We start from the raw sequence: 22,452 nt of genomic DNA, 5'->3' as shown, positions 1-22,452 counted from the left end.
GTGAGTTCCCAAGTGAATACCGGGAACTATTCTGCATTGATAGTGTCCATAGAACAGTGGAGGACCTCGGCAATCGAAGCTTGTGTGACGGCTAACTCCACCCCGTCAATAAGGGACAAAAGTGCTTCCGGGTCCTCGTCACTGGTGTACATATTTTGATAAAATACTTGCACAATGCGAGGATATGCCAGTTTAGTGACGGTGCAGACACTTGTAGACGTCCCCGAACGTCCCAGGAGAAATCCCGTTTTGTTCATTGGGCTTACTACAGTTCAGACTCAAATGTCACGGTTCTGAATCCAATCTCGTAAAGTGCAATGCGAGACCGATAAATCAGCAAAGAGTCCAAATCCGGCAAATCGTTTTGAAAAATTGATTTTTAAAAAGAAGTGCCAAACATGGACTGCTTTGCCAGATACAGAGTCGCCACCTAAATATTTTATTTTGGGGGAATTTAGGAAACCCTGACATGTGCCTAAGGCCACGTGTCCGTCATCAGCAAAGTTGGTTCGGCACGGGAACTTGGGTACGATTGGGGAAGGTCATCTCATGCGCACCCCCGCTCGCCCGATTAAAGATCGGGCACTACTAAGCATGATATCGAGTTTTTGAAAACACATGTGCTCTTATTCCGGTTTATTAGCCTAGAATTACTATGTGATGTGCACAACTTACAAATATAGACTGGATTGCCTAATTTGGAATAAAGCATCGCATATCCGTTATTTTGAAGATGGATTGAGGTTTGCTACTCGCAAGTAGGCTAAAACACGGGTTTCGACGAATTATTCCAACTCAAGCAACCCAACCTTCACCCATAGGCATTCAGGCAGTTATATCACATAAGCACATAGCCTCATGGTAAGCATGCTATCATGGAAATCACTCACACACATGCAAGGATGCTGAAGTGTAAACACTTACTGAGTACTCTGAGCCAAAGAAAGAAGCTAATTAGAAATCATGCATGAATCCTAACTATGCTAAGAATGGCTAATGCAACACATGCAAAAATGCAACTACAATAGGCTCGGCTATTCTAAGATGGCATATGAGATGCAACAATCAATACATGTACTCAACTTGGAATTGAAATACAATGCAGTTAGCATGATGCGCCGAGCCTGGTGCATGCAATACAAATGAATGAATGCAAACAAGCGAACATATAGATGCTAATTGAAACATGCCCTAAAACGAACCATCATAAGCTGGTAAATAAAAGAGAGAAAGACGTGGAGTTGGAAGACATACATCACACACACGCACACTTATTACAACATTGCCCTCCTCGGAGGGTCCGAATGAATAATACATAATAAACTAGCTAATCTAAGCTAATTAAACTAATTATTACACAACCCAAATGAATAACGAATTACAGGAAATTATTACACGACACTAGCTAATTAACAAATTTAACTAAGGAAACAAATAAACTAGCATGCAAGCTACATGAAATGGATTGCCTCAGCTTTGCCTTGAATGATAAAGGATGCATGCATTCTTGAGTCGCCTTGTCGGGAAATCCATCACGATGCCTCGACTCGCCTTTGTTTGCAATTGATTTTAGAAAGTTGCACGAGGCTCCAGAGAGATGAAACTCCACCCAGGGAAGCTGTGGGAAGGCTGCCGACCAGCTATAGGCATTGGAGATCACCTACCGACCACCCTTGGTGGTGAAGACCAGAAAAGGTGGTCGGCCTTCCAGAAAACCTGGTCGGCCGACCAGTTCAACCTCCTGGTTTTTGTTTTCTGCTTTTTCTGCAACTAAGGCAAGAGAGAGAGAAGGCAAAGTATTTTCAACATATGTGTGCCCGACCACTCTCCCCGTCAGTGCATAAGCTCTAGGGAGTGTAGTCCTCGATCCTCGTACCACCAATCACACATCCCAATGTATGATGGCCGAGGAGTCAAATTGCACGACTCAATGTGAAATGAATGCACATGTAAACACCTAAAGCCAACAACTCTATCATGGATAGTCAAGAGTGTCGGTGACCAAGAATCGAGACACGTTTCGTCACTTTGAGTACGAAACGTCCCTTGTTTTCCCGTGTTTGGACTAAACCCTACTCCAAACACAATGCAACAAACAATGTATGGACAAATGCAACGCCAGCATGCGATCTAAATGCAATGCAACTAAGTGATGCGAAGATGCACGGAATGACATGCAGGCATGCAAATGGCATACATAATGCTATGAACTAATTAATGGCATACTCAATGCACATGGATTATATGGCATGCATACACAATGCACTAAGACACGCAATGTTATGAATGAGGCATACACAATACAATGATCAAACATGCGATAACATGGACTATAGGGCATACACAATGCAAGATGGACTTAAACCAAGATGGATGGGCCTCGGCCACACCCAAATCAGCGGCCAATATGATGAAAATGAGGGAACAAGGTACATGCAAACATGCACAAATGCAGGGGGCCAAACCTAAGGAACAAAGTGCAACTCTACCGAAGCATGACAAGGATGAAATATGGCATACAATGACACATGTTCCAGTTCTGAAATGACATACAAGATGGTCCCGAATCATGCAAACAACTCACCCGATGCATGTTGAATGACACAATTACCGAAACTAGTAAAGTGCATTACACTAGAGGTATGCAAAGCGATGCCCAAATGACCAAAACAACCCCAAACAGTCCCTATACAGACCCAAAATAGTGCAAAATGGACTGAAATGATGGCTTGCAGTGCACAAAAATGAAGCTCATGCAATAGCACAAAAATGAGGCATACAAGCACAACTCTCAAACGCATTTAAAGAGTGGAAAACATGGGAATATGGGACAAGTATAAGCTCTGAAATAACATGTTCAATGATGCCAAAACATAAAAATAACTCAAGTTAAGCATGCAAGAGGCTTCAAAACTTGAAGCTAGGCAAGGGTATTACACTACAAGCATGCATGGCAAGCATCATTCGACCATGGGACCTCAAAATAGAGCTAAGGCAGCCCAAATCATGAATAAAGTCAGTTTAGAACATGGCCAAAATATGCTAGAATCAATGGCCAAAATAACATGCAATGGAAGCTAGTGAGCATGGTTTACACTACAAGCATATGAAGCATTCAAGAGGCCACTAAACCAGCAAAAATCAGTGACATGACATGCCAAATAAAGCCCAAAAACCCACTGAAACATGATCAATGCATGCAAGAATGACAAGCTCCTTTGATAGGCTATAAGAGGGGTTATTCTACACATGCAAGAGACATACCCAAGGTGACAAAACCAACTCTAGAAAGAGCCTAGGTAGGCCTTAAAAGTCACTAAAAAGGGCCTGAAACAAGGCTTGGAGTTGTGCAAATGAAGGCTCCTTTGTAAGGCCAAAAATGCTAGTGAACAAGACAAGCAGGGAGAGGGTCACCCCTCTCTGATTTTGGCTCCCAAAAACACATGTTAACCACTGAAAATCCACTGGATTTCAGTGGTTAGAAGGCCAAGCAAAGGTCAACACAAAGGCCTTAGGGCATGGCTCAAAATAGAGCAAAATGAAGCATGCAAGGGGGTAGATGACCCCCAACAACAAAATGACCTTAAACAAACATCAAAAGGACCTCAAAAAAAGACTTTTTTCAGTTGACAACAAAGCTCAAATATGCATTCAAATAAGGCTAAGAGATGGATCAAAATAGTGCTAAAAAGAGGGAAAATGTGTGTTACCTTTGAAGCTCAGCAAGATAGTAACTTTCTGGACCAAAAACCTAACTCTTGAGCTCTCTCAAGATCCTCCAAGAACTCAGTAACAATGGTGGAGGTGTTAGGCTATGAGGTGTGGTGCAATAGGTCAAGAACAAGACCCTTTTGAGCCCAAAATAGAGAGATATAGAGGGAGATATGTCTTTTGCCTTCCAAGAAGTTCTGAACCTGTGCCAAGGAAGAGGAGGGTCTCTCTTATAGAGATACAAGGCTAAAGCTTCTTCAAGAAGCTAAAAAACAAGGCTCAAGATCCTTCATACACGTGTATAGAGGATGTAGTCTGTGCCTTCCAGCTGGCACAGCTGGCAACAAATCACAAAGACAAAACTGAGGAAGGCAGCCGACCAGTTCTGGTGGTCGGCCGACCACTTCCCCTGGTCGACCGACCAGTTCAAAAGGTTCAACCAAAAAAAATTTGGTCAGCCAGCACATTTGATGGTCTCCCAACTGAATGCAAGCTAGTGGCATGGTGGGAGACTAGCAAATGTGGCTCAAAGACCAAGGAGACCAGCTTCCTGACAAGAAAACCGGCTGGCTGGAGAAAAGTTGTCTCCAAGCAGAAAAGGTGGTCTCCCACCCTATACCACCTCCCAAACAATGAAAACAAGGTCCATGCCAAAAAATGAACCAAGACAGATGCAAAACGAGGGTTCAGGAGTCAAAACGTGCAGCCGGGTGCCCCGAAAACAGGCTATTATGCAACGAAAGTGGCGTGCAACCACGAAGGTGGTCTCCCGGGCCACAGTGTCCCTCTAAAGAGAGGAAGCATGGTGTGTGCCAAAAATCGTGCAAAACGGAGAACGTTAAGCGGTCCCGGACCGAGGGGTACGACCAACGACTCCGAAAACTGAAAACTGGCCTCCAAACGGGAAAAGTGGCTCACGACCACAAAAAGTAGCCTACGGCCACTGAGAGATGGTCTGCATGACCTCTCCCTCCCTCCGGGAGGAGAAAGTGAGACCTAGTCCACAAACCGAGGCAAAGCACAAAGAGTCCCGAGGTCCGGAGGTAAGGCTCTCAACTTTGAAACCTCGAAACAAGCACAACATGCACAATCACCAAGCGCTCAATTGATGACGTCTGAGTCTTAAGGTCCGTTAAAAATGGGATGTCTACAGTTGCCCCTCTTTGACAGAACTCGAAAGTCGTAAATGACGGGAGTGAATGTTAAAGCCCTGAGACGACCCATTTTTGACAAGGCCGAGGACTTGGACAAACAAAAAAAATATAGATAAATGGTTGAACCCGTAGGCTGCCTACATATCCCTTTGTAAGGAATCAAACCAGTGTAGTTCAGGGGCAGGATGCAAATTGATATGCATGAAGATTTTGATAATTGGGCTTATACGCTACGCGAAGCCGGTTTGAAAATGGGACTTATACGCTATGTGAAGCCGGTTTGAGAATTGGACTTATACGCTACGCGAAGCCGGTTTGAAAATTGGACTTAGGCAATGCAATGCAATGTAGTAGCTAAAATGCAATGTAGTAGCTAGGAAGTGTAGGTAACTTACAGGGGCAATTGGCAATGACTTATTTTAGCAATGTCCTACCTTATGCTGATATGGGAATCTTCCCCTTCTTCTTGGTTGATCCACGGGTACTACTTGTCTCCCTGACTACGGTCGCAGCTTTCCCTATTCTCTAACAAGGTGACAGACTAGGTTGGTTCAGTATCCAGAATTGAGACACATACACATGCTATCTCAATCTATGGGGCTGCCATACAGATTTCAAGCTGAGGATATACCCCTGGGTATTTAAACCATACTTTAGTCTCGGAAAGCCCGAACCTTTGTGTTCTAGGCATGAGTCATTCGAACTCTAGTTTCCACCGTCTCAGTTGGTCTCCTAGGAACTCATCACAAACACAAGCAGGTGGCTATACCAGACCGCCAGAAGTCGTTCGAGCATGACAAACACTAAAGGAATTGCACCCTTAGAGGATTTAAGGTCTTCTAAACCGAAATAAAACAGATATGATGCAATGGATGTAACAGATAGAGCAATAGATGCAAATGGGGTAACACACTCCAACCATGCTGGAATCGTGAGAGGAGGAAAAACAAACAATCAGGCGTGCATACGACACAACCTAAGTCAAATTCCAAATGCGCTGAAATCATGCGATGAAATGGACACTTTAACCAAGCTGAAATCGTGAGAAGATGCCTGAAAACAACCGCCTAGGTGCATACATAACGCAACCTGAGATGAATTCCCAACACGCTGAAATCGTGTGAGGAAAAGAACACTCTAACCACGCTGAAATTACGAGAAGAGGCTCGAAAACCAAACGGCCAATCGCGTACACGACGCAACCTGGGATAAATTCCAAACACGCTGAAATCGTGTGAGGAAAGGGACACTCAAACCACACTGAGATAATGAGAGGAGGTCCAAAAACAAACCGCCAAGGTGTGTACACGTTGCAACCTGAGATAAATTCCAAACACGCTGAAATCGTGTGAGGAAAGGGACACTCAAACCACGCTGAAATCGTGAGAGGAGGTCGAAAACAAAACGCCCAAGCGCGTACACGACGCAGCCTGGGATAAATTCCAAACACGCTGAAATCTTGTGAGGAAAGGGACACTCAAACCGCGCTGAAATCGTGAGAAGAGGCCTGAAAACAAAATGCCCAAGCGCGTACACGATGCAACCTGAGATAAATTCCAAACATGCTGAAATCGTGTGAGGAAAGGGACACTCAAACCACGCTGAAATCGTGAGAGGAGGTCCGAAAACAAACTGCCTAGGTGCGTGCGTGACGCAACCTGAGAAAGTCCCAGAGGACAACGATCCTAAACGTAGCTCGGCATAGAAGGATAAATGGTACAAGATAACACAAGATGCAAATAAACGTAATAAGTGCGATGATACATTATATGTTACAAGCAATGTAGAGCATGATGTTTAGGGAATGTAATAAAAAAACAAAGCGGCACTTTAGAAAGCACCTCATGGAGTGAGTGGCGGTAAATCGCTTTACTCTGACGGGGATCTCCCCTCCATTGTGTTCTTCGAACACTTACCTTCAACTCGCAGTATAAAGGTCCTGAAATACTGACAAGGGGTAGCTTCTGCATGCAAGAACCACAAATGCCATTTTCTTCTTGATCATACTCACAACTTTCCCTCATTGCAAAGCCAAGGTAACTCTGACGGGGAATGGTACTCAAGGAGAGCACTTTTGATTGCCACTTTGGCATTGAAACAATCAACACAGTATTCTGTTCATTCTGAACACACAGCTCATACAGCACACTGCTCATTCTTAACACATAGCTCAAAACACAGCATTCTAGTTTATTTGGCACACAACTCATATAGCACACTGTTTATTCTGAACACACAGCTCATAAAACAGAACTCGGTTTATTTGGCACACAGCTCATACATCACATCGCTTACTCTGAATACACAGCTCATTCAAAACATACGAGATGTAGTGAGGGAACTTGCAGAAGTTGAAGCAAACCCAGATGCTCCAAATTTTCCCTCTTTTCTTTTGCTTTGCAGTCCGGAACCCATATAGCTTCAGATAGGTCCTAGTTTTATTGTTCTTACATGACCTGGGTTGAACCCTGCGATTTTATGAAAGCGCAAATCTTGTTTTGCACAAATGTGGAGAACAGCACGGCACTCTGAGCACAAAATGATTTTTTGAAATTGAGAGTGAGAATAAATTCTCAACTGGGTATTGAACCTACAACCGAACGCAGCGCACCATGACTCGACAAAGGAAAACAAAGGTAAAATAACCTGAACACAAACACGGACACTTGAAACGACTCAACAAGAATTGAGACAAATAAAAAAGCAAGAGACACGACACTCAGACGTGTTCCAATGGCGAGAGACCTCTCAGTTCGCGAGGAGCCAATTTTTTCGAGTATTGTTTCCCACCCTTTCTCATTTGTGATTCTCATATCACTCGACCCTCATGCTCTATTTTTTTGAAAAAGCCATTTCCTCACTTTTTCTCTCAGCGCACATCTCTCTATTCTTCAATCTCTCATTTTTTATCCCTCCCCTGGGTGGTTGATAGATAAGCAGGAAGTTGTGGGCTCTTGCCCCTGGTATTCTACCAGATTCTCATTCTTGTTCACAATAATGAGTCTCTCTCACAGAGGGGCTGTGCTACAACTGGGTGTGTAGCAAATCTGCAGGTGACATCGGTTGACGATGCTCTGCTGGGGAGTTTACACGTGATCAGATCTTGTCCAGATGAGGGAGTGGAATATCTTGCCCCATTCCAGTTTGTGCTTCACAATTGGCTTGATTCCTCATTGCTTGGAGGATGTGAGATGTTTCTACCCTTTTGCGGTCAGCTTCAATGGTGCCCTTTTCCGGCAAGTATGATGCCCTTTCTGGCAAGTGCGTTGATAAAGGGGAAAAGAGAGAAAACCTTACTCAACTGTGCCCCTAGTTTATCATTTTGACCATTTTTTGTTTTTTTGCTTCTGCTAAAACAATTTTAACGAAAATGAGAGTTAGATTAACACGCTTGTTCGATTTTCTGATTTGAAATCATGCAAGTTAGGTAATGAGCGCTGAAATTTTTTCTTTTTTGGGTCTAAGAAATGGTCCAGTTTTAGAAAAATGGAATAATTTTTTAGAGAATTAGTCAACCTCATTAAAAATTCTCAAAAACTACTTTTGCAAATGGCCACTGCTCAACCAATGTAGAATTTACTCTTGAGATACATAACCTCAGATCCAAAACAAATGGAAAATTGCCCCTTGTCTGAACGGCACTGCATGGCAACTGAAAGTTGCCCCTAGTCTGAATAGTACCGCAGCACTGCACGGCAACGGAAAGTTGCCCCTAGTCTGAATAGCACTGCAGCATGTGGCAACCAGTCCGCACAGTGACAGTTACAACCAAATTCTCCGATACAGAGAAGACAAAGATAACCTGAACCATCACATGGACATAGTCGAATTTGAAGTGTTTTACGGCTGGACTTCAGAATGAAGTTGCCTACGTATCCTAAACATGGGAATCAAGCCTTGCGTAGTTCCGGGATGAAGGTACACTCGGGTATTAACCTCTCCTTTTGCGCTCTAACTTTTGCCAAGGCCGCCCTTTCTGGGTTTTCAACCTTGCGAGCTTTGTTCTTCTTTTCTTGTCAATTCTTTTCGCTTCTTTTCTTATTTTTTTCTTTTTCATCTTTTGCTTTTCATTTTCTTCATTTTTTTCTTCTTTTCTTTTTTTTATTTTGTTCTTTTTCTTCATTTTCTTACTCTAACTTTTGCCTGGGTCGCCCTTCCGGGTTTCCGGCCCAGCGAGCCTCTCAAGGGTAAAAGTGTAGCTTTGTCCATGTCAAATGGTTTTGAGATCTAGAAGTCATCTGAATCCAGGAGAATGGTTGCTATTCGCTGACGATGTAGGAGTCCACCAATAGGGGGTGAATTTGCCCCTAGTGTTGTAGATAGGAACTCGGCTATCATTCAGCAATACTTTTTTTCTTTCCTCCCTTCTGGGATTTGGCATTCTTGTTGATCTTTGTTAGCTTGAGAAATATCCCAATTTTTTTTTGACTCTTCGAGCACCTTTGACATTTTTGCCCCTAGTTCAAGGGTTGCTTTTGATCTAGCTTCGCAAGCTTCCTTTGATCACATATGATATTCTCGCCCCTAGTTCATGGGCTGCTTCTGATCCTGCCACATGGGCCTTACATTGTGGTTGACCGTTGAGCATTCTAAATTAAGGTACAAGGTTTGGAAACAAAGGGGTTGAGTCTCGAGGCTGAGAGCGATCCTAAGCTACATAATCTCAAGAGCGATTCCACACAGGTCTTCATAGAACCACGCAAAACATTTTTTGAAATCTTTTAAGAAAACAACTAATATCTCGCATCGAAGAAAATGCAGAACCAATCTGGATCAAGCCAGGATCCGTCTTAGTACTCACATTAAAAAAAATGATCTCAATCATTAAGGGCTTAGCATGCCTCTCTTTCTCTCAATTGATCAAAATTTTTTGCAAATCCTGAGGAATTCCTTCCTCTTTGTTTTCATCACATTGTTCAAAAAGTTTTGAAAAACTCAGGTCAATGTAATGATTTCAAAGCACAGAAAAGACACAGTTTTTAGTCAAATACTGTCATCTCATTTAGAACTTCTGGCACAACTAGCACAAGGCAGAAGCAAACACAAGAGTGTGAAAATCACTGCTGTTCATTCAAATTTGTTGGCATTACTGGCTCCAAGGCTGAAATAGAGTCAAAAGAAAATGAAAAGACAAACACAAAAACAAGCAAGTGATATCCGAGGTAACACCTCCGAAATCACCCAACTCCAACAAAATAGGACTAACTCCGTACAACAAGACAGACCCAACTGACTCAGTAAGAAAAGATTGACTCTGTACAACACAACAAGACTAAACCAATACCTAAGTCAGAATGTAAAGTAAACAGCATTCGAAAATGCTGAAAATAGTGCGTGCCATCCCCACAGTTGGAGTGAACTGAGTGCCATCCACAGGTGGTTCATCCCCCGATCACATCACATTATCCCCCAAGTTCACCGATCCAGTGCCGATAGACTTTGTAGAGCTTGGCGCGGCAATGACCCTATCATCAATCAAATCTTGCACTTCGTAGCGAAGACGAAAGCAATTGTCAGTGCCATGACCGGTTTATTGATGGAAAGCACAGTACTGGGCAGCATCATGCGTCGCTAGAAGAGGATTCGGGAGAGGTCGAGGCTTAAGGGGTTTAAGATGGCCTTGTCCAACAAGGATTTGGAGAGCTTTGGACAAAGGCATATAGAGGGCATGGAAGACCCTCTAACCTCAGGGTTGGTACTTCAAGGTTTGTGGATTTTTACTGGATGCACCAGTAAAGGGATTGGCAGGTGCTGGCCTGGTTTGCTAACCTCTTCTGAGTGGAGGATTAGAGCTAACAGGATCATTTCTGGTACGATGGCCCTTCTCCTAGTTTTCCCCTTGCTTTGAACTACTATCATTCTGAGTGACGAAAGTATCCTCCACAATCTTTGCAACAACTGTAATCACTTGCTGTTTATTCAGTCCTTCGGCTCTCAAAGCCTCCACAGCCCACTGAAGGTGTTCATGGGGACCAATGCCTGCCCCTACCTTGTTCTTTCCTCTTGCCTCCACTTTGCCAAGGGATTGGCCTTTTTCCAATACAACCCATCCTAAGATTGGGGAGCCTTTTGTCGTGAAACTCCTAGCATGTGATGTGGTCGATGAGGGAGCCAATGTCTCGGGGGCCAGATTTGTCACAGTTCTTTGAAGATCTTCAATCGTTCTCATCAACTCAGAAGTAGTGGGTTCACAGGTTTGAGATGATTGGGGTTCAGGTGCACCCATCATGCATAAGTCCATGCTTTCTGGAATGAACACCTCAGGCTTGGGTAAATGGGCTGGGGTGATGTATAAGCTGGGGTTGAAGGTGGATGGTAGTGTATAGATGAGGTTGAGGTGGGGAGGTGGCGAGTCAGTACTAACTTGAGGTCCTTTGGGTGGAACTAGGGTCTCTTCGTCAATAAGATCCTGAATCTTATGACAGAGGCGGATGCAATGGTTCGTATCATGACCATGTTGTTGATGATAGGCACATTATTAGCTGGGTCATATCTTGGTGGAAGAGGATTTGGAAGGGGTTGGGGTTCTAGGAGTTCTAGGTGCCCTTCTTCTCACAACTTTTTCAAATCTTGAGAGAGACTCATGTAAAGAGGATTGAACTTTCGGGCTTCGGGCCGATTTGAAGTGACTGGTTTTTGGCCATTGAGGGAAGTGGTGATAGAGTCTACTTCTGAGCATTTTACACTTGTGCTACCATCAGTAGTAGCATTGGAACTGCGAACAACATTCTTCCGCAAAGGCTCATCTTCTTCCACAAAGATTCCTTGTCTGATGGCATCCTCAATTTGAACCCCCATTTCATGAAGGGCTGGAAAGGTAAACAGAGGTAGAACCACTATCTTTTGCAGCAACTTGCCATGCAAATTCCGAACAATCATCCTGATCTGATCTTTGTCGGAAGGCCTTGTAGTCATCATTGAGGCCTTTGCTCTCCATCTCGTCACGAACTCTGAGAAACCCTCCTTTGGTTCTTGGCGGGTGACTTCAAGATCACGAGTTGTGACCTCGATCTGTGTGTTGTAGGAGTATTGAGCAATAAAGGCCGCAGCCAACTCTTCCTAGTTCCATTTCACAGAGTCCTCTAATTTCGCATACCAGATTGCGGCCATCCCAGACATGGTTCGGCCGAAGAGAGACAACTTCTGGGCTGTGGTCAAACCCATTGGCCTCAGGATACCGAAAAATAGGTGAAGGTGCACCATTGGGTCTCCAGAGCCATCGAAGCGGTCTATATGCGGCATTTTGAATTGGTCCGGCAGAGTCACAGCTGAATCGGTGTACCCATCCTCAATATCCAGAATGGACTTCACGCCCTGAGACTTTTTGAACAGCTTTTCTAGCTTGCTTACTTTTAGTGCTGTGGGGTCCACTTCGAACTCAAAGGGAGAATCCGGTAGGTTGGTGGGTGTGGGTGCCTTGGACAGTTGGGGTAGGATTGGGGGCGGAGCCGGCCCTGTTGGGATGTCCGTATGTTCATGGACTGTCTCCCTGAGTATTGGGACTCTTGGTGGGGAGGAGCTGGGTGTGAAGCAGATGCATTGGTTTGCTGCTGTAGCCTGGCAATAAACTCTGCCTGCTGGGCCATAACCTCCGCCTGGCGTGCGGCAAATTCTGCTTGACGGGCAGCATCCTGTTGCATGGCTTGCATACTTTCCTAGAGCTGGCGCATCATCTCTTCCATACCTGCCATAGAGTGCTGGTTTATCTAAACAACCGGTATATCTATCCCTACTGTAGAAACTGAGACCTCAGCTTAACTGTTCATTGGTGGGGTAGATAAGGGCCACTGATCTGGTGACTGCTGAACTGGTGATCTGTGCCTGACTGGCCCTTTTACCTTGCTTCTGGCAAAGGAACGTTGATTTCCCTTGAACTGAATCTCTGACCTGACAAAGTCTATCAGCACAAGTCCGATGAACCTCGGGGGATATTGGAGCCTTCTGCAGCTATGGTTCCAAGACTATCCTTAGCAAAAGAGAAAACAGGCAGCATCTCAGCCTAATTTCACCAGAACAGATATGAGCATAGCTGAATGACTGCACTCTCTACTGGATTCTGCCTAAAATTCTTCCCTGTAAACTGATACCCTCAGGTAAAACTACTTTTCCCAAATACTGATGCCCTCAGGCCCAATACCCAGATTTGCAACTGATACATGCATTCTTGTAGAGACCCACTCTAAAAGCACATAGCAAGTGAGAGCCAAAACATCCCTATGTTGGGGTAGGGTTTCCCTGTCCTATTTTGTCAGGAGCTAGGGTTTCACTACGCACGCAGTGGCTTCAAACAACCTAAAATCAGGTAAGCAACCTGTCCTAGTTTGGAATGGTCACTATGAATTCCGAATGGTCAAAAAGGATGCCCCGATAAAAACCGGGGTTTGTGTTCCCATTGTGACAAAGCCCGTAACCGGTCAGCCTTATGGCACGCTTCTCAAAGCGAGCCTCTAGCAATTCGTTCAGGAATAGGAGATGGCAAACACGGTGTCCATGGCACACCAATGCAAATGCAATGCAAAGAAACACATAAGTGTAATCAAAACAAGATATCATGAGTTCGAGTCAAGTTCTCTAAATCCCCAGCAGAGTCGCCAGAAACAGTAGTCGTCCCCGATCATCCCGGGAGAAATCCCGTTTTGTTCATTGGGCTTAGTACAATTCAGACTCAAATGTCACGGTTTTGAATCTAATCCCGCAAAGTGCAATGCGAGACCAATAAATCACCAAGGAGCCCAAATCCGGCAAATCGTTTTGAAAAATTGATTTTTAGAAAGAAGTTCCAAACATGGACTGCTTTGTTAGATACAGAGTCGCCACCTAAATATTTTATTTTGGGAGAATTTAGGAAACCCTGACTCATGCCTAAGGCCACGTGTCCGTCATCACCAAAGTTGGCTCGGCTCAGGAACCTGGGTACGATTGGGGAAGGTCATTTCATGAGCACCCCCGCTCGCCCGATCGAAGATCGGCCACTACTAAGCATGATATCGAGTTTTTGAAAACATGTTTTTTTTTTTTTTTTTTAAATAAAAATAAAATCATGGCTACTCATTTATTCTTTTCTGCAACCTAGCCATTATCAGTGATGTACACCAGGGATTATAATAAAGAGGCCACTGCTATGATAGTGTGTTCATGTGAATTAAGGCATACTCATGACAAGTGTATTAATACCACAAACACAAACAACTATCCTAGTGCGAACATCACATGTGAGTATTTACCCAATAAACCCTTTTCATACAAGCCCACTATGTTTCCCAATTAACATATGCTTATATCATTACCATACTAGCACAAAGTGAACATTAAGTGAAGTGGTGCAATCAACTGCAGCAAGTACAAACATGAATGGTTATTATGAATACCCTTACCCCCAACTGGAATACAACATTGTCCTCAATGTAAGCAATTGTACATTAGATAGTAAAATGAGAGAGAGGATCTTACCAGACAACGTGGGCACACATCCAGCGAGGCAAGGACACACACACACACTCACTTTTTTTTTTCTTTTTCTTTTTTTTTTCTTTTTTGTTTTGTTTTTTGAACTATACAGTAAAAAAGGAAAAGAAAAATAAAATAAAACAAAACAAAAATAAATAAAGAAATAAAACAAATAAAATATACAGATATCATTGATGTGGATCCGGCGGTGGTGGGAAATGCTGCTCAAATAGGACGTGCATCGGTGTCTGAGTCTCGAACGCCTTATCATGAACCCTAGTGCCAAGCTGATCAAACTGTTGCTCGCCTGAGTCCATGTATGTGTAGAAGTCAGTTTGCAGAGATACAACAAACTACTGAATCCCATCAAATGCCACTTATGACTAATCCCCAATAGGCCTGATAGTCGTCCCGAAGATCAACCATCGATTGCTAAATAGCGGCTTGATTATCCAAAAGAGCTTGATATTGTGCCCTCATCATACAGAATGGTGCCGGTGTTGGCGCTGGTGCGACGGCGGGCTCTACCGGGGCATCATTAGGATTGACTGGGGCATCGAGGTGGAGTAATAGAGGCGGCAGATGAGCAGTGGTTTGGTGCCATTGGGCTTTTCCATAAAGTGTAGGCAGTAGAAGCTGAACGTCATTGGATTCGAGGAGGTATGTCTCTTGGGCTTTTATGAGCGCAGTGATGAGGTTGGCAAAAGAGAGGGCCCATGTAGAACTGCCCCGGGTGTTGCACACTTTGACTTCATTAAGGATTCAGTTCATCTAGTTGTAGATCAAAGTAGGGATGTCAACCCAAAACCCGAAGTCAAATTGGTGCAAGGGATGAAGGAAGTCCGCTCACTGCTCTTCCTTGTGGCCAAGAGGGATCACATTATTTTTTAGAACCACGTCGAGAAAGAGAAGGTGGCGTGGTAAGTTAGCTCGCTGGATGCTAGTACGGTTGTCATCATCCTGTCGTCCCTTATAAAATTTAGTTACCAGTGCCGAGATAGTGAGTTCCCAAGTGAATACCGGGAACTGTTCTGTATTGATAGTGTCCATAGAACAGTGGAGGACCTCGGCAATGGAAGCTCGTGTGACGGCTAACTCCACCCCGTCAATAAGGGACAAAATTGCTTCCAGGGCCTCGTCACTGGTGTACATATTTTGATGAAATACTTACACAATGCGAGGATATGCCAGTTTAGTGACAGTGCAGACGCCTGTAGATGTCCCCGAATGTCCTGGGAGAAATCCCATTTTGTTCATTGGGCTTACTACAGTTCGGACTCAAATGTCACGGTTCTGAATCTAATCCCGCAAAGTGCAATGCGAGACTGATAAATCACCAAAGAGTCCAAATCCGCAAATCGTTTTGAAAAATTGATTTTTAGAAAGAAGTGCCAAATATGGACTGCTTTGCCAGATACAGAGTCGCCACCTAAATATTTTATTTTAGGGGAATTTATGAAACCCTGACATGTGCCTAAGGCCACGTGTCCGTCATCACCAAAGTTGGTTCAGCACGGGAACTTGGGTACGATTGGGGAAGGTCATCTCATGAGCACCCCCGCTCGCCCGATTGAAGATCGGCCACTACTAAGCATGATATCGAGTTTTTGAAAACACATGTGCTCTTATTCCGGTTTATTAGCCTAGAATTACTATGTGATGTGCACAACTTACAAGTATAGACTGGATTGCCTAATTTGGAATAAAGCATCGCATATCCGTTATTTTGAAGATGGATTGAGGTTTGCTACTCGCAAGTAGGCTAAAACACGGGTTTCGACGAATTATTCCAACTCAAGCAACCCAACCTTCACCCACAGGCATTCAGGCAGTTATATCACATAAGCACATAGTTTCATGGTAAGCATGCTATCATGGAAATCACTCACACACATGCAAGGATGCTGAAGTGTAAACACTTACTGAGTACTCTGAGCCAAAGAAAGAAACTAATTAGAAATCATGCATGAATCCTAACTATGCAAAGAATGCCTAATGCAACACATGCAAAAATGCAACTACAATAGGCTCGGCTATTCTAAGATGGCATATGAGATGCAACAATCAATACATGTACTCAACTTGGAATTGAAATACAATGCAGTTAGCATGATGCGCCGAGCCTGGTGCATGCAACACAGATGAATGAATGCAAACAAGCGAACATATAGATGCTAATTGAAACATGCCCTAAAATGAACCATCATAAGCTGGTAAATAAAAGAGAGAAAGACGTGGAGTTGGAAGACATACATCACACACACGCACACTTATTACAACATTGCCCTCCTCGGAGGGTCCGAATGAATAATACATAATCAACTAGCTAATCTAAGCTAATTAAACTAATTATTACACAACCCAAATGAATAACGAATTACAGGAAATTATTACACGACACTAGCTAATTAACAAATTTAACTAAGGAAACAAATAAACTAGCATGCAAGCTACATGAAATGGATTGCCTCAGCTCTGCCTTGAATGATAAAGGATGCATGCATTCTTGAGTCGCCTTGTCAAGAAATCCATCGCGATGCCTCAACTCGCCTTTGTTTGCAATTGATTTCAGAAAGTTGCATGAGGCTCCAGAGAGATGAAACTCCACCCAAGGAAGCTGTGGGAAGGCTGCCGACTAGCTATAGGCATTGGAGATCACCTACCGACCACCCTTGGTGGTGAAGACCAGAAAAGGTGGTCGGCCTGCCAGAAAACCTGGTCGGCCGACCAGTTCATCCTCCTGGTTTCTGCTTTTTCTGCAACAAAGGCAAGAGAGAGAGAAGGCAAAGTATTTTCAACATATGTGTGCCCGACCACTCTCCCCGTCATTGCATAAGCTCTACGGAGTGTAGTCCTCGATCCTTGTGCCACCAATCACGCATCCCGATGCATGATGGCCGAGGAGTCGAATTGCATGACTCAATGTGAAATGAATGCACATGTAAACACCTAAAGCCAACAACTCTATCATGGATAGTCAAGAGTGTCGGTGACCAAGAATCGAGACACGTTTCGTCACTTTGAGTACGAAACATCCATCATTTCCCGTGTTTGGACTAAACCCTACTCCAAACACAATGCAACAAACAATGTATAGACAAATGCAACTCCAGCATGCGATCTAAATGCAATGCAACTAAGTGATGCGAAGATGCACGGAATGACATGCAGGCATGCAAATGGCATACATAATGCTATGAACTAATTAGTGGCATACTCAATGCGCATGGATTATATGGCATGCATACACAATGCACTGACGCACGCAATGTTATGAATGAGGCATACACAATACAATGATCAAACATGCGATAACATGGACTATAGGGCATACACAATGCAAGATGGACTTAAACCAAGATGGATAGGCCTCGGCCACACCCAAATCAGCGGCCAATATGATGAAAATCAGGGAACAAGGTACATGCAAACATGCACAAATGCGAAGGGGCCAAACCTAAGGAACAAAGTGCAACTCTACCAAAGCATGACAAGGATGAAATATGGCATACAATGACACATGTTCCAGCTCTGAAATGACATACAAGATGGTCCCGAATCATGCAAACAACTCACCCGATGCATGTTGAATGGCACAATTACCGAAACTAGTGAAGTGCATTACACTAGAGGTATGCAAAGCGATGCCCAAATGACCAAAACAACCCCAAACAGTCCCTATGTAGACCCAAAATAGTGGCAAAATGGACTAAAATGATGGCTTGCAATGCACAAAAATGAAGCTCATACAATAGCCCAAAAATGAGGCATACAAGCACAACTCTCAAACACATTTAAAGAGTGGAAAACATGGGAATATGGGACAAGTATAAGCTCTGAAATAACATGTTCAATGATGCCAAAATATGAAAATAACTCAAGTTAAGCATGCAAGAGGCTTGAAAACTCGAAGCTAGGCAAGGGTATTACACTACAAGCATGCATGGCAAGCATCATTCGACCATGGGACCTCAAAATAGAGCTAAGGCAGCCCAAATCATGAATAAAGTCAGTTTAAAACATGGCCAAAATATGCTAGAATCAATGGCCAAAACAACATGCAATGGAAGCTAGTGAGCATGGTTTACACTACAAGCATATGAAGCATTCAAGAGGCCACTAAACCAAAAAAAGTCAGTGACATGGCATGCCAAATAAAGCCCAAAAACCCACTGAAACATGATCAATGCATGCAAGAATGACATGCTCCTTTGATAGGCTATAAGAGAGGTTATTCTACACATGCAAGAGGCACCCAAGGTGACAAAACCAACTCTGTAAAGAGCCTAGGTAGGCCCAAAAAGTCATTGAAAAGGGCCTGAAACAAGGTTTGGAGGTGTGCAAATAAAGGCTCATTTGTAAGGCCAAAAATGCTAGTGAACAAGACAAGGAGGGAGAGGGTCACCCCTCTCTGATTTTGGCTCCTGAAAACACATGCTAACCACTGAAAAGGCCAAGCAAAGGTCAATACAAAGGCCTTAGGGCATGGCTCGAAATAGGGCAAAATGAAGCATGCAAGGGGGTAGATGACCCCCAACAACAAAATAACCTTAAACAAACATCAAAAGGACCTCAAAAAAAGACTTTTTTCAGTTGACAATAAAGCTCAAATATGTATGCAAATAAGGCTAAGAGATGGATCAAAATAGTGCTAAAAAGAGGGAAAAGGTGTGTTACCCTTGAAGCTCAGCAAGACAACAACTTTCTGGACCAAAAACCCAACTCTTGACCTCTCTCAAGACCCTTCAAGAACTCAGCAACAATAGTGGAGGTGTTAGGCTATGAGGTGTGGTACAATAGGTCAAGAACAAGACCTTTTTGAACCCAAAATAGAAAGATATAGAGGGAGATATATCTTTTGCCTTCTAAGAAGTTCTGAACCTGTGCCAAGGAAGATGAGGGTCTCTCTTATAGAGATACAAGGCTAAATCTTCTTCAGGAAGCTAAAAAACAAGGCTCAAGATCCTTCATACACGTGTATAGAGGATGTAGTTTGTGCCTTCCAGCTGGCACAGCTGGCAACAACTCACAGAGACAAAACTGAGGGAGGCAGGCCGACCAGTTCTGGTGGTCGGCCAACCAGTTCAAAAGGTTCAACAAAAAAAAATTTGGTCGGCCATCATATTTGATGGTCTCCCAATTGAATGCAGGCTAGTGGCATAGTGGGAGACTAGCAAATGTGGCTCAAAGACCAAGGAGACCAGCTTCCTGACAAGAAAATCGGCTGGCTGGAGAAAAATTGTCTCCAAGCAGGAAAGGTGGTCTCCCACCCTTGTACCACCTCCCAAACAATGAAAACAAGGTCCATGCCAAAAATGAACCAAGACGGATGCAAAACGAGGGTTCGGGGGTCAAAACGCGCAGCCAGGTGCCCCGAAAACAGGCTGTTAAGCAACGAAAGTAGCGTGCGACCACGAAGGTGGTCTCCCAAGCCACAATGTCCCTCTAGAGAGAGGAAGCAAGGTGTGTGCCAAAAAATTCACCAAACGGGGAAAGTTAAGTGGTCCCGGACCGAGGCGCACGACCGACGGCTCCGAAAACCAAAAACTGGCCTCCAAACGGAAAAAGTGGCCTACGACCACAAAAAGTAGCCTACGGCCACTGAGAGATGGTCTGCATGACCTCTTCCTCCATCCAGGAGGAGAAAACAAGACCTGGTCCACAAACCTTGATTGACAAGAAGTGGAATGATACCAATTGGCTGGTAAACTTTTCTTATGTTTATTTATTGTTGACAATTACCTTGTCTTCCTAACATATATATTTTTCTATTGGAACTTGCTCCTTGTAGAAGCAACCAAATGCTAACATTGACAATAGAAATCAATTGAAGATGAAGCAGAAGTGTGGGTCAAAATCTCTCCCAGTTATGGTACACGAGGTGGTGGGTCTTCTTTAATTTTTTTCCTGTTTTTTTTTTAAAGATGATTCTACTACCATCGTTCTTATTTAACTTACTAGTTGAACAAAAAAAACCAGACAATTGCAAATAGGGGCCAACTGCTAGAGTTGCCATGTGTTTACAAATCTACACACTTTAATGATGTCACAAAGCAGTGGATTTCTCCGGAGTGTGAAAAGAATTATGTATGTATATTTACCTTTTCTATTAGGATGATTGCAATTTTAATTGTATCTTTATTCATTTTTCTATTTTTTTATTTATAAAATGACAGGATAATATGATAAAGATCCAAGCTGAACATTGCTCCTAACCTGGTGTGGTTCCAATTACATTGGAGGAGCTATCTGTGAAGGTGCTGAAGCCAAGGTCGGGATATGTTAAAGGACTCGGGTTAAAGCATTCCTTCTCTATCAGGACTACCAGTGCTTCGACTGACAGTGACTATGTGAGGCATCTAGAGATGGAAATACAAGAGCAAAATGAGGAAATTCAGTCACAAAAAATGGAAATTCCAGTCACATAAAGAGGAAATTACAGCAGAGAAACATGAAATTCAAGTACAAAAAGAGGAAATTCAAGCACAGAATAAAGAGATAGGGAAGATGAATGGGTCGATTGATGAGCATTTTGAGATCACATCAAGCATCATGGAGTTTCTTAAGAAGCAAGGTTTCAAAGGACAATTTAGAGGAGGAGGTATCCCATGAACTCATACATCGCCTTTTTGGTAAGTCTCGCTCGTTTTATCATTTTATTTTTCCATGTTGGTTAGTATATACTAGTTAAAGTACAGCAGTTTGACTACTTATTAACTAAGATTTAACAAGTTTGAAGATGTATTTAATGAAAGTAGATTCATTATCAAAATTCTTACTTAGCATGACCCTAGTTAAAATACACACTAACCAAAGTAGAGATAAAACTATGTGTTTACTTTTTTGTGTATTTTTGCTAGGCAGTGTTAGGAGTTGCTCTAAGTTAGTGATGTGATTAATAATGGGTGTCTCTTTGATTGAGTTTTTCACAGTAGTAGAAATGAATGAACATTTATTAAGTCTCAGGCAGTGGGTTGGTCAGGTTTGTATATCACTTTATGATTGTTGCTATTTTTTATTTGCTTTAATTATTCTTTTGGATTGTATTGCTTTTTTGAACACAATGAAACAGCACTTGAACTCATTAAAAACACGAAACTAGATGTACTCTTTATGTCTTCAATATCTCCGGCATAGTCGCTATCCATAAATGCCAACAACTCACCATCTCCTCCTTTCTTATAATGAATTCCATAGTTCACAGTCCCTTTTAAGTATCAAAGTGCTCTCTTAGCTACCTGTAGATGAATTTCCAATGGTTTTGGCCATATATGTACTTATGGGACAAGTAACAAACTGTTGGACAATCTTCACTATATTTAATGAGATTAAATTCTGTTGTGTACTAAACAACAACCAGAATATAAAAGAAATAAAATAATGAGAGAATTTGTTTGATTACAAAAATTAAACCAGAAATAAAATAAATAAATAAAAACATATTTTATTTTGTTATAAAAAAAAAATTAAAATCTGATTAACAAATAAAACAGAATAATAAATTAAACAACTTACTTGATTAATTTCTTCAAAAAATAATCTGATCAAGTCCAATGTTTGACACTGTGTCCTTGAGACAGATTCGTCCTCTCCACGGTGCTTTTAGATTGTGGACGTCTATCTCCCAGGATGAAATGATCAACTACAAACAATAGCAGCACTGCAAATTGTTTGCCTAACGAACACACTAAGTGTTTACACTCTTTCTTTCAAAAATTAAATGCAACAAAATGTAGAGATTTATAGCAAAAGATGGAGTATGAAAATTGGAGTAGAAATCCAAATGGGGGGCTAATCTATTTATAGACAGAATTATGGCTGTTAGTTTTGAATTAAACAAGTACAAAACCTGTTTGAATAGGTATGATACATGTTCAGTTTGAATAAACAGATACAAGTCTGTTGGGTTCAAAATTTGAACAGATAAAAACGGGAAGAGCCCTGTTTGGGTGTACAGGAAAAACCGGACCAGTTTATTTCTGGAATTAATTTGAATTCTGGATTTTATTTTTCAAAAAATAAAATTTAATTCAAATTTTTTTGACCCAAAAAGATTAGTATTCGGCCGAACAAGCCCAACCCATCCACACACCCGCGCCCAAGCCCAGGCCCAGCCCAGCCCACCCGACCAACCAGACGG

Source organism: Camellia sinensis, chromosome 12 (assembly GCF_055761805.1).
Source record: "Camellia sinensis isolate YWXY chromosome 12, ASM5576180v1, whole genome shotgun sequence".
Classification (NCBI taxonomy): Eukaryota; Viridiplantae; Streptophyta; class Magnoliopsida; order Ericales; family Theaceae; genus Camellia; species Camellia sinensis.
Note: the sequence above shows the minus strand (reverse complement) of the source record.